Source organism: Symphalangus syndactylus, chromosome 20 (genome assembly GCF_028878055.3).
Source record: "Symphalangus syndactylus isolate Jambi chromosome 20, NHGRI_mSymSyn1-v2.1_pri, whole genome shotgun sequence".
NCBI lineage: Eukaryota > Metazoa > Chordata > Mammalia > Primates > Hylobatidae > Symphalangus > Symphalangus syndactylus.
In genome coordinates this window covers 63,726,283-63,737,955 of record NC_072442.2, presented here as the reverse complement: position 1 = coordinate 63,737,955, position 11,673 = coordinate 63,726,283, and the positions used below count along the sequence as shown (strand labels likewise).

Below are 11,673 nucleotides of genomic sequence, written 5' to 3'. Positions count from 1 at the left end.
GTTCTGTGAATAAGAGACTTTGCACACCTTCCAAGTGAATATCCACTAAATTCCCACCCCTGTTCCTGCATTTAAATCACTGGCCTGGAAAGTTGAAGATGGCATTTGCCGTCATCTCTGAGTGTGCCTGTCTCCCATCTCCGTGTTGTGGAAGGAGCGTCAACAGAAAGTTCCCCTGGAGATCCGCCCTCTGGATGTAGACTGCAGTGTTTGTGATAAACAGTGGCCCAAGACAGCAGGGTTTGGGGTGGTCCCGCCCTTGGAGGAAGCCCATCAAGGAACGTTGGTTTATTTTCACAGCTGTTTGGTGGTCGGATTTTTCATAGAAAAATCTTGAGATTCTATAGAGCTCTAGCCATTAGCTTATTCTCAGCCAAGAATCGTGGCGTAATTGGGTTGGATTTTAGCCATGCAATTCTAAACCTTCCCTTTAAGGAGCGGATCTGTGTCTTCACCTCATGCAGCGGGCTCTCCATACCAGTGCCTGTGTGCCTTTGTGTGGGGTCCCATGTGTCCTCTGGGTGGCATATTGGGGGTGGGCAGGAGATCCCTGGGGGTTTCAGGAGGAACGTGGCAGAGGCTGCAGGTGGGTGAGCAGTATTCTCCATGGACTGATTGGTCCAGGCTGCAGTCTTACCCTGTCTCTCGGATATTCCCACGCTGGAAACCATTCCCTTGCTAGCTCTCTGTCTCCTGTACGCTTGGGGAGGTGAGCCCTATTATTAGCAGAGACACATAACTGAAGCTTAGGGTTTCAAACCTAAAGCCAATCTGGGAACACAAGGGCTCTGTAACAAGCATGCCTATATGTTACTGGGTCCTTGCACACGTTAAATAGAGCTCTCCCGAGTTGCAGACATGGCCATACGCTCTGCGCGTGAAACAGAGCAGATCCTGCCAGAATACAGAACAATTTCTTTTAAACTTTAGGAATGGCGTCCCTCACGTCTCACATTCAGAATGAGACAGACTCGAGATTTTAAAGTTGGTTCCGTGATGTTCTTGTCTATGGTCTTTGTTGGGGGTGGGGACTGAGGGATCATAAGAGAGTTTATGAGTTTTAAACATGATTTTACCTCTAAGACAAAGCACGAGAAGAAAATCCAGGAGGGTCTCACCGTCCCGAGATATTTGGAAAGCACCGTTTTAGGTCGGGGTTACGCCAAAGTTCCCCGTTTGTGAGACCCAATTTCATCTTGCTTTCTACCCTGGTATGGAGGAATTCACTTCTTTTTTCCCCTTTCCCAAGAGAATTATTTCTTGGAGCTGCTCATAAGAGTCTTCTGTTTTTCCAGATAGATTCCTTCACCTGGATTTTGTTAAAACTTATTAAGTCGGATCAAACTGGCTTGTGTGTTTCCCTGAAGTGAACGTTTCACCAGAGCCACGATGGGGTTGAGCTTTTCTGACAGCTGATGGATATTTTTCAGGGCAAGCGAGAGCCTATAAGCACTTTCTGGATGTGATAGAGCACATGCTGGGAGAGGAGACCGCCCAGGCCAGGTGTTTGGAGAACAGTTTGTTAAAGCCAATGAGTTTCGCAAATGTGCTAGACGATGAAGGGTTCTCAGCTTTCCCAGCTGCAGTGATCAGAACTCTGTAACTGGAGACCGGTGTGAGAGAAGATTTTATTCTCTGCCATCATGACCGGGTCTATATGACTGCAGGCAATTGCACAGAAGACTAGAAATGCTGATTCAGTTGGTCAGTTTGGGGTGGGACATCTTACCAGTCCGGCAGAACCAACTCTGGCTTGGGTTTCTCCAACTGGTGACAGGTGACCAGCTCATTCCGAGGAGTTGATGGCGCCTGTGGACATGGCCCACTTGATTTATTTTTTCTCCCTCGGTTAGCCATGCTTTCCCAACCACCTGCTAAATGGACCCAGTATGATTATTTCTGAGCCATCTTATCTCTCTCACTTTTAAAGATCGGACTAAGTTTGCTTTTAGAGCTTTTGATCTCTTATCTCTTGGTGCTTGGACTTGCTTTGACACCAAACAGCCCTCATAGTCTTTTGAAAGAGCACCTTAAAAATTCCTAGGCTGGGCGCAGTGGCTCATGCCGGTAGTCCCAGCACTTTGGGAGGCCGAGACAGGACAAATATTTGAGCTCCGGAGTTTGAGACCAGCCTGGGCAACAGAGTGAGACTCTGTCTCTACAGAAAGTTTTAAAATTAGCCAGGTGTAGTGACACATGCTTGTAGTCCCCGTTACTTGGAAGGCCAAAGTGGGAGGATGGCTTGAGCCTGGGAGGTCAAGGCATCAGTGAGCGATGGTTGTGCCACTGCCTGGAGATAGTGCGAGACCCTGTCTCAAAAAAAAAAAAAAAAAAAAAAAATCCCTAAGAACTGCCTACTCCCTAGAAAGCACCAAATAAGGAAAAGCACCCCGGAAGAATGAAGCTAAGAAGGCTGCGCTCTCTGAGGCATCCAGGCAGCCTTCACTGGAGGGACAAGGTCCAGGGTGGGATGATAAGCTGGGAAGGGGCCCTGAACCAAAGGCAGGTGATGTGGGTGGCAGCACCAGAGAGACGCCAGACGGTGTTACCGTAGATCTTGACCGTCCACCTTCATTCCTGAAGTTGATCCAGCTTTTTTATTCTCACATAGGTGGATGTAAAATCGATCTTTAGGGATCTGATTTTTTGTTTGTTTTTGTTTTTGTTTTTTTGAGACGGAGTCTCATTCTGTCGCCCAGGCTGGAGTGCAGTAGCACAATCTTGGCTCACTGCAACCTCCACCTCCCGGGTTCAAGTGATTCTCGTGCCTCAGCCTCCTGAGTAGCTGGGAGTACAGGCGCCTGCCACCACGCCAGGCTAATTTTTGTATTTTTAGTACAGACAGGATTTCACCATGTTGGTCAGGCTGGTCTCGAACTCCTGACCTCAAGTGATCCGCCCACTTTGGCCTCCCAAAGTGCTGGGATTACAGGCATGAGCCACTGCGCCCGGCCAGCAATCTGAGTTTTAATCACTCCCAGTAGCAAGTGTCCTTACGTGGTTTGCAGACTGAGCGGCGTTTGCGCTGCTGAGGCTCTTCCTGGCTTCCCCGCTTCTCTGGCTGTTGCTCTCCCTCCTCTGTTCATTAGAGCCTCCTCTCCTCGGCTTGTTGCTCCCATATGCTATGACCTAAGCTCTATGCTCCTTCTTCTACATTAGGGTTCATAGCCCAGGACTTTGGGGAGTCTGTGGATGTCCAAACTGAGTGTTTTACCTCAATTTAGTTGAGGTTGCAGTGAGCCGAGATTGAGCCATTGCACTCCAGCCTGGGCAACAAGAGTGAAACTCTGTCTCAAAAAATTGTATTTCTTTGATGTTTACTGGATGGCATTCTTCTGTAAAGAAGGTCTTTCCCTCCCTCTAACTCAGTTTTTGAGTATTCCTGGAGGCCCATGGATTCTTTTTTTTTTTAAATTCAATGTGTTGTAATCGCTTACTGTTATAATTTTTTTTGATGCTCAAACTGTACAGAGGGAGAAGACAGCTCTTGTGTCTTTTTGCCATATTCCCGTGGTTCTTTGAGCATTTTATTTTATTTTTTTGAGACAGAGTCTCACTCTGTTGCCCAGGCTGGAGTGCAGTGGCGTGATCTCAGCTCACTACAACCTCCACCTCCCAGGTTCAAGTGATTCTCGTGCCTCAGCCTCCTGAGTAGCTGGAACTACAGGCATAAGCCACCATGCCTGGCTAATTTTTATATTTTTAGTAGAGAGGGGGTTTCACCATGTTGGCCAGGCTGGTGTTGAACTCCTGACCTCAGGTGATCTGCCCGCCTCGGCCTCCCAAAGTGCTGGGATTACAGGCGTGAGCCACCACGCCCGGCCTTTGAGCACGTTCTTGCTTTTCTGGCACAAGGTGTTCCAGACTGACCTTTCACTCTCCTTGCCCCACCTGTGGAATCAGTCATTTATTCAAACCCTGGTCTCTTGTGGTGGAGAATTTTTATTTCCCAGTGAAGGTCCAGGAACTTGGTGTGCTCGTTTTGCTGGGTGTCACGCTTCTAGGCCCTTTCAGTGAACAGAGCCAAGATGTTTTAGAGGAGCCTCCAAGTGTATTGAAACCTCCAGCTTAAATTCAGCACCACAGGCCTCACCTGTACTTTAGTCTGTATTTTTCCTTTTCTCAAACCTGATTCCCAACAATTTCAATATGCTTACAGATTTCTTCTGTACTGCAATACCCAAACTCTGAAACAACAGTTTCTGAATTTTTAAACTGATGTCACTGCCAACAACAAACCCACCAAGTAAGGTTTGGGATTTCTCTTTAGCCCCTTTCCCCACCTTTGGGTATATTCCCTAAGGGTGCACAGGGTAGTGGATTCAAAAGTTACTTGAGGCCAGGTGCGGTGGCTCACGCCTGTAATCCTAGCACTCTGGGAGGCCGAGGCAGGCGGATCACTTGAGGCCAGGAGTTCAAGACCAGCCTGGCCAACATGGTGAAACCCCGTCTCTACTAAAAATACAAAAATTAGCCGGGCATGGTGGTGCGTGCCTGTAATCCCAGCTACTAGGGAGGCTGAGGCAGGAGAATTGCTTGAACCAGGACCTGGGAGGCGGAGGTTGCAGTGAGCCAAGACTGCGCCATTGCACTCCAGCACACGAAGTGACAGAGTGAGACCCTGTTTCAAAAAAAAGAAAAAAAGAAAAAAAAGTTACTTGAATTATTAATTTTCTCTTGGAAACCATGTTATGAATTTGATATGCATGAGGTTGACTTGATTCTGTTTGTATTCAATTGTAGGTTCGTTTCCATCATTTTTATTTGCTTTTTTTGACTATGTAAATTCTTTACCTAGATCAAAAGTCAAAACTATACAAATAGGTATATTCCCAATCCCATTCCTCCATCTGCCCCCACCCTTAGTCTCTGTTTTCTCCTCCTTGCCTGTCTTCTCCTTTCCTCCTTTTCTTTTTACCTTCCTTCCACAACAATAAGCAGGTACATACCTATCATCTCATAGAGATCCTCCTCGTCCTTTTTTTTTTTTTCTGAGATGGAGTCTTGCTCTGGAGTGCAGTGGTGCAATCTCAGCTCACTGCAACCTCCACCTCTTAGGTTCAAGCGATTCTCCTGCCTCAGCCTCCCAAGTAGCTGGGACCACAGACACCCGCCACCACGCCTGGCTAATTTTTGTATTTTTGATAGAGACGGGGTTTCACCATGTTGGCCAGGCTGGTCTCGAACTCCTGACCTCTGATGATCCGCCTGCCTTGGCCTCCGAAAGTGCTGGGATTACAGGTGTGAGCCACTGAGCCCGGCTGATCCTCTTCATCTTTAAAAAATTCCTGCATAGGCGAGGCACGGTGGCTCATGATGCCTGTAATCCTAGCACTTTGGGAGGCCAAGGTGGGTGGATTGCCTGAGGTCAGGAGTTTGAGACCACTCTGGGTAACACGGTGAAACCCCGTCTCTACTAAAATACAAAAAATTAGCTGGGTGTGGCAGTGTGCACCTGTAATCCCAGCTACTCAGGAGGCTGAGACAGGAGAATCGCTTGAACCCTGGAGGCGGAGGTTGCAGTGAGCCAAGACAGCACCATTGCACTCCAGCCTGGGCAACAGAGCAAGACTCCATCTCAAAAAAAAAAAAAAAAAAATGCCTGTATAGTCCTCCACTGTGCTAGCTGATCACTTGTTCAGCCTGTCTCCTAGGCAGGAATATCTTGGGTTTTTTTTTTCCAGTATTTTGCTATTACAAACGGGACTGCGGTGAATAGCCTCAGGTGTATGCTGTTTTGCATTCGTGAGGGTAGACCTTCAGGGTTAGTTCCCAGGATTGAGCTTGCTGGGTTCAAGGGTAAATACATATTTTGTTAAACATTGCCCAAATCTCCTCTGTTTTGCACTCTCACTAGACACGTGAGAATGCTTGCTTTTTCCCCAACAGTGAGTGCTGTGAGGTTTTTGAATTTTTAGGAGACAGATGGTTTCAGTGTAGTTTAAATTTGTATTTCTCTTATGAGTGAAGATGAGCATATTTTCATGTTTACGGGAGACTTGTATATCTTGTTCTATGAACTCTTCTGTCTTCATTTTTCTATTTTTTCCACTTGATTTTTTTTTTTTTTTTTTTTGAGACAAAGTTTCACTCTTGTCACCCAGACTGGAGTGCAATGGCATGGTCTTAGCTCACCGCAACCTCCACCTCCCAGGTTCAAGCGATTCTCCTGCCTCAGCCTCCTGATTAGCTGGGATTGCAGGCATGCACCACCACACCCGGCTAATTTTTGTACTTTTCTGGAAGAGACGGGGTTTCTCCATGTTGGCCAGGCTGGTCTTGATCTCTTGACCTCAGGTGATCCACCCGCCTTGGCCTCCCAAAGTGCTGGGATTACAGGCATGAGCCACTGCGTCTGGCTTTTTCACTTGATTTTTAAGAACGTGTGTGTGTGTGTGCGTGCACGCACGTGCATGTGTGTCAGAGTCTCACTCCCATTGCCCAGACTGGAGTGCAATGGCATGATCTCGGCTCTCAACAGCCTCTGCCTCCTCAGTTCAAGTGGTTCTCCTGCCTCAGCCTCCTGAGTAGCTGGGAGTACAGGTGTGCACCACCTCGCCCAGCTAATTTTTGTATTTTCTGTAGAGATGGGGTTTCACCATGTTGGCCAAGCTGGTCTCAAACTCCTGACCTCAAGTGATCTGCCTGCCTCAGCCTCCCAAAGTGTTGGGATTATAGGTGTGAGCCACCGCACCCGGCCAGGAACTTTTTGTATATTAGAAAAATTTCTGGGCTGGGCACAGTGATTCACATCTGTAATCTCAGCAATTTGGGAGGCCAAGCTGGGAGGATTGCTTGAGTCCAGGAGTTCAAGACCAGCCTGGGCAACATAGTGAGACCCCATCTCTACAAAAAGTTTAAAAATTAGCCAAGCATAGTGGTGCACACCTGTAGTCCCAGCTACTCTGGAAGCTGAGGCAGAACGATTGCTTCAGCCCAGGAGGGCAAGGCTGCAGTGAGCTGTAATCGCCCATTGCACTCCAGCCTGGGCAAAAAAGTGAGACCCTGTCTCAAAAAAATAAATAAATAAAAGATTTCTGTATCTCTCCACCCCAGCTGTCTCCACCCACTCTGCCTGTAACCTGATCTATCTCATATCACTTCTCACTTGGATTAGAACAACTACCTCCTAAAATTGGTTTCCAGGCCTCACTCTTGTCCTTCTCTAATCCATTGTCCATATTGGAACTAGAATGATCTTAAAATGCACATCTGATCATGTCACGACCTCCAGTGACTGGATTCCTGTGGTCCTTGGGATAAGCAGTTTCTTAGCGGGGCATTGGGGACCACCTCCCCTGGCCGTGTGCTCTGTTTTCGAAGAGCTGTGTGTGGTCACAGAATGAGGGGCTTTGTGAAATTACGCTGGCAGCAGAAATGAGCAGACCTGGTTTCTTAGGTCAGCTACATTGTCTCATCGTCTAAACACCATTTCCTTGGGGAGGCTTCATCAACACCCCTCCATCATCTCTGTTTCCGGGGCACCGTGAACTTCATCCTGTCACTCACAGCTCCTGTTTTATCACTAGACTATAAGCTCCCTGAGGGCAGAGCATGTGCTTGCTCCCCTACTGGATCTAGCAGGCGCTCCAGCAGTATTTTTTTTTTTTTTTTTTTTTTTTTTTTTTTTTTTTTTGGAGAGCAGTGGCACGATCTCGGCTCACTGAGATCGGCAAGCTCTGCCTCCCGGGTTCACGCCATTCTCCTGCCTCAGCCTCCCGAGTAGCTGGGACTACAAGCGCCCGCCACCACGCCCAGCTAACTTTTTTGTATTTTTAGCAGAGGCAGGGTTTCACCGTGTTAGCCAGGATGCTCTCGATCTCCTGACCTCGTGATCCACCCGCCTCGGCCTCCCAAAGTGCTGGGATTACAGGCGTGAGCCACCGCACCTGGCCTCCATCAGTATTTCTTAATGGATGGCTTGTACTGCTGAGTCGACAGGTTGTTCGGTGCCAGGTAAATACAGGAGGAATGGAATGAAAGAATGAGTGGTTCAGCCCAAGCTCCTGAAGGTTAAGTGCTTACTTTCAGAATTAATCAGGTGCCATTGAATTTCTTTCCAGTGGGACCTTCTTACTCAAGATGGCTTCAATTCCAATCACCAGAGAGTTTTGAGAACCAGTGGGAGGGGTTACTGGGCAGCAGGGCTCTGCGCCCACCGGGATTTGTTTATTCAGCTGATGTTAATAAATGAAGCTGAAGGTAACAAGCTGTCACTTAGCCTCTCCAGGCTGGACCAGAACTGCCATTGGTTGAGTTTCAGATTTCAGCCCCAAACTACAGTGTCACCACCTTGGATGAAGGATATTAATTAGTGTCATGAGGGAGATCACAGTCTTATTCCCCTCCGTCACTAGCACGAGACTGAAAAAAAAAAGAAAATCAGATTCAGTTAGAGCAGAGACGTGCTGAGAAGCTGGGCCAGAGACCCCGCGGGGAACCTGCCGTTGTTTGTCAAAAAATGAGGCCAATGAGGAAGAAGCCAACCACGCCTCCCGCTCCACTCGCTTCGGAACCCACAGACTGTTCAACAGGGCAGCACCTTTCAATTAATAAGACACTCAGATTCCACCCTGGTGCAGTTAAGCGAACTGGATTAACCACGCGGCACGTGGCAGAGCCACAGCGCAAACCACGGCACCTGCTGCTGAGGAAAATGCAGGCGCCTCGGCCGCTCGGAGCTGTGGGTCCGACGTGAGCAGCCTCGGGGCAGAGACGGATTCTGTTCATGTCTGTCGCCTCTGCCATCCCAGGCCTCAGGGGCTTCTGTTGACCTGACCATGGCAGGATCATGTTTTGCCCGCCTGTGAAAACCACTCCAACCATCATGGTTACCATTGCGTTGCATGTTGGCAGATTTGGGGAACATCACCTTCCAGGCCACTTACAGCACTCGAATAACGGCTTTGACAAAACACAAGCGTTATTATGAATATAATAATAATCAGGGTTAGTTGGCTGTCCTGGTGGTTTCTGGTCTGCAGAGGGTTAACAATGATGACAATAACGTTGCCTCCTGGGCTGGGTTTCTCATCTGCTCTATCAGGCCCACCCCCTACTCGGGACTGATTCTCCACATCCCGGATTCATGTCCCCCACCTCCACCGCACCAAGGGCAAGAGAAAAACCTGAAGTTCTGCTCAGAACCTTGTCCCCTGCCCCCTACTCCCCTCACTGCAGTTTTCCTGTTAACCAAGGAATTTCATTCCACAGATCTGTTTGCTTCTTTCTGTTGCTTTAGCCAGCAGGCTTACCCTGACCTGAGGAGGGTGACTAAGGGGAAATGGAGTATTTTCAGCCAGGGGCCATCACAGTTGCTGTATCAAGTATCTTTTCCAGGCAGTGGATTTCATGACAGGCGTGTCTTTATTCGGCAAAATTAACACACTTAATTTAGAGGGATGGACTTCCCTTCCAGGAACGTTGCCCCCCTCATCTGTCCCCCATGCCACCTGCCGGATCATCTACAGTGACAGCAACCACCATTTTTATCCTGGAGACACCATTAAAGCTAAGCCAGGAGGTCTGGCTTGTAGTCTGCACTCCACCTTTTGATGAACACAGGAACTCACAGAGCCGGTTTTCTCCTTTGCAATGGGCATGAGCCCGGGAGGATCGGGGAGGGGGTTAGTGGGCATCTGAGACTGGGGGAGCTGCAGTGGTCCTTGGTGGGAGATCCACAAGGTGAATTGATCGTGTGAATCCGAGCACTCTTTGGGGCCAGAGACACCAAGGAGAAGGCACAGAGGGGAAAGGGGACTGGGCTAGAGTATTTCCTAAAATTGCACTGCCGGGCCGGGTGCAGTGGCTCGCGCCCGTAATCCAAGCACTTTGGGAGGCCGAGGCGGGTGGCTCACCTGAGGTCAGGAGTTCGAGACCAGCCTGACAAACATGGTGAAACCCCGTCTCAACTAAAAATACAAAAAAATTAGCTGAGCGTGGTGGCACATGCCTATAATCCCAGCTACTCAGGAGGCTGAGGCAGGAGAATCGCTTGAACCCAGGAGGCAGAGGTTGCAATGAGGTGAGATTGCGTCATTGCACTCTAGCCTGGGTGACAAGAGCAAAACTCCATCACACACACACACACACACACACAAATTGCACTTGCTATAGGGATGGGGCTATTTTTTATTTTTTAACTTTTTTAATTTTTGTGGGGTTTTTTTTTTTTGAGATGGAGTTTTGCTCTTGTCACCCAGGCTGGAGTGCAATGGCACAACCTAGGCTCACTGCAACCTCCGCCTCCCGGGTTCAAGTGATTCTCCTGACTCAGTCTCCCAAGGAGCTGGGATTACAGGCACCCACAACCAAACCTGGCTAATTTTTTTGTATTTTTAGTAGAGATGGGGTTTCACCATGTTGGACAGGCTGGTCTTGAACTCCTGACCTCAGATGATCCACCTGCCTTGGCCTCCCAAAGTGCTGGGATTACAGGTGTGAGCCACCACGCCCAGCCTTAATTTTTATTTTTTAACAGACAAGGTCTAGTTCTGTAGCCCAGACTGGAGTGCAGTGGTTCAATCACAGCTCACTGCAGCCTCGCAATCCTCTCGCTGTAGCCTCCTGAGTAGATGGGATTACAGATGCTCACCACCATGCCCAGCAAATTATTTATTTATTTTTTATTTATTTATTTATTTTGAGATGGAGTCTCACTCTTTTGCCCAGGCTGTAGTGCAGTGGCACAGTCTCACTGCAAGCTCTGCCTCCTGGGTTCACGCCATTCTCCTGCCTCAGCCTCCTGAGTAGCTGGGACTACAGGCACCCGCCACCACGCCTGGCTAATTTTTTTGTATTTTTTTTTTTAGTAGAGATGGGGTTTCACCGCGTTAGCCAGGATGGTCTCAATCTCCTGACCTTGTGATCCACCCGTCTCGGCCTCCCACAGTGCTGGGATTCCAGGCGTGAGCCCCAGTGCCCGGCCTAATTTTTATTTTTTAGAGATGGGATCTCACTATGTTGCCCAGACTGGGGGCACTTTTTTCTCTCATTTTTAAAAATTTTGAGTTAAAAAAACTTTTCTTTTACATAAAAGATATATGGAACACTTCATGAATTCATGTATCACCCTTGCTCAGGGGCTGTGCTAATCTCGGCATCATTCCAATTCTAGTATATGTGCTGCTGAAGTGAGCACTGTTCTATCATTTTTAACATCAATTTTATAGAAATGAAATTTACATCCTTTTAAAACAGTTATTTTACCAAGTAATACATTAAAAAGTCAAATGGAGGCCAAGGACAGTGGCTCACGCCTGTAATCCCAGCACTTTGGGAAGCTGAGAGGGGAGGATCCCCTGAGATTAGGAGTTGGAGACCAGCCTGGCCAGCAGGGTGAAACACCGTCTCTACTGAAAACACAAAAATTAGCTGGGTGTGGTGGCGTGCGCCTGTGGTCCCAGCTACTCAGGAGATGGAGGCACGAGAATCAGTTGAACCCTGGAGGTGGAAGTTGCAGTGAGCTGAGATCGCACTACTGCACTCCAGCCTGGGCAACAGAGTGAGACCCTTCTCAAAAAAAAAAAAAAAAAAAAAGTCAAATGGTACTAAAAGCCATACTGAAAAACACTGGCTGAGTGCGTGGCTGACGCCTGTAATCCCAGCACTTTGGGAGGCCAAGGTGGGTGGATCACAAGGTCAGGAGTTCGAGACCAGCCTGGCCAATATGGT

At 48.3% G+C, this 11,673-nt stretch overlaps 1 non-coding gene across 1 annotated transcript; it reads right to left on the bottom strand.

Moving 5' to 3' along the window:
* Nucleotides 1-11,036: 11,036 nt before the first annotated feature.
* LOC129470810 (U6 spliceosomal RNA) lies at nt 11,037-11,140 on the bottom strand. The gene has a single exon (XR_008653338.1). It is a non-coding gene; the product is annotated as a U6 spliceosomal RNA (small nuclear RNA).
* Between the last annotated feature and the right edge of the window lie 533 nt (nt 11,141-11,673).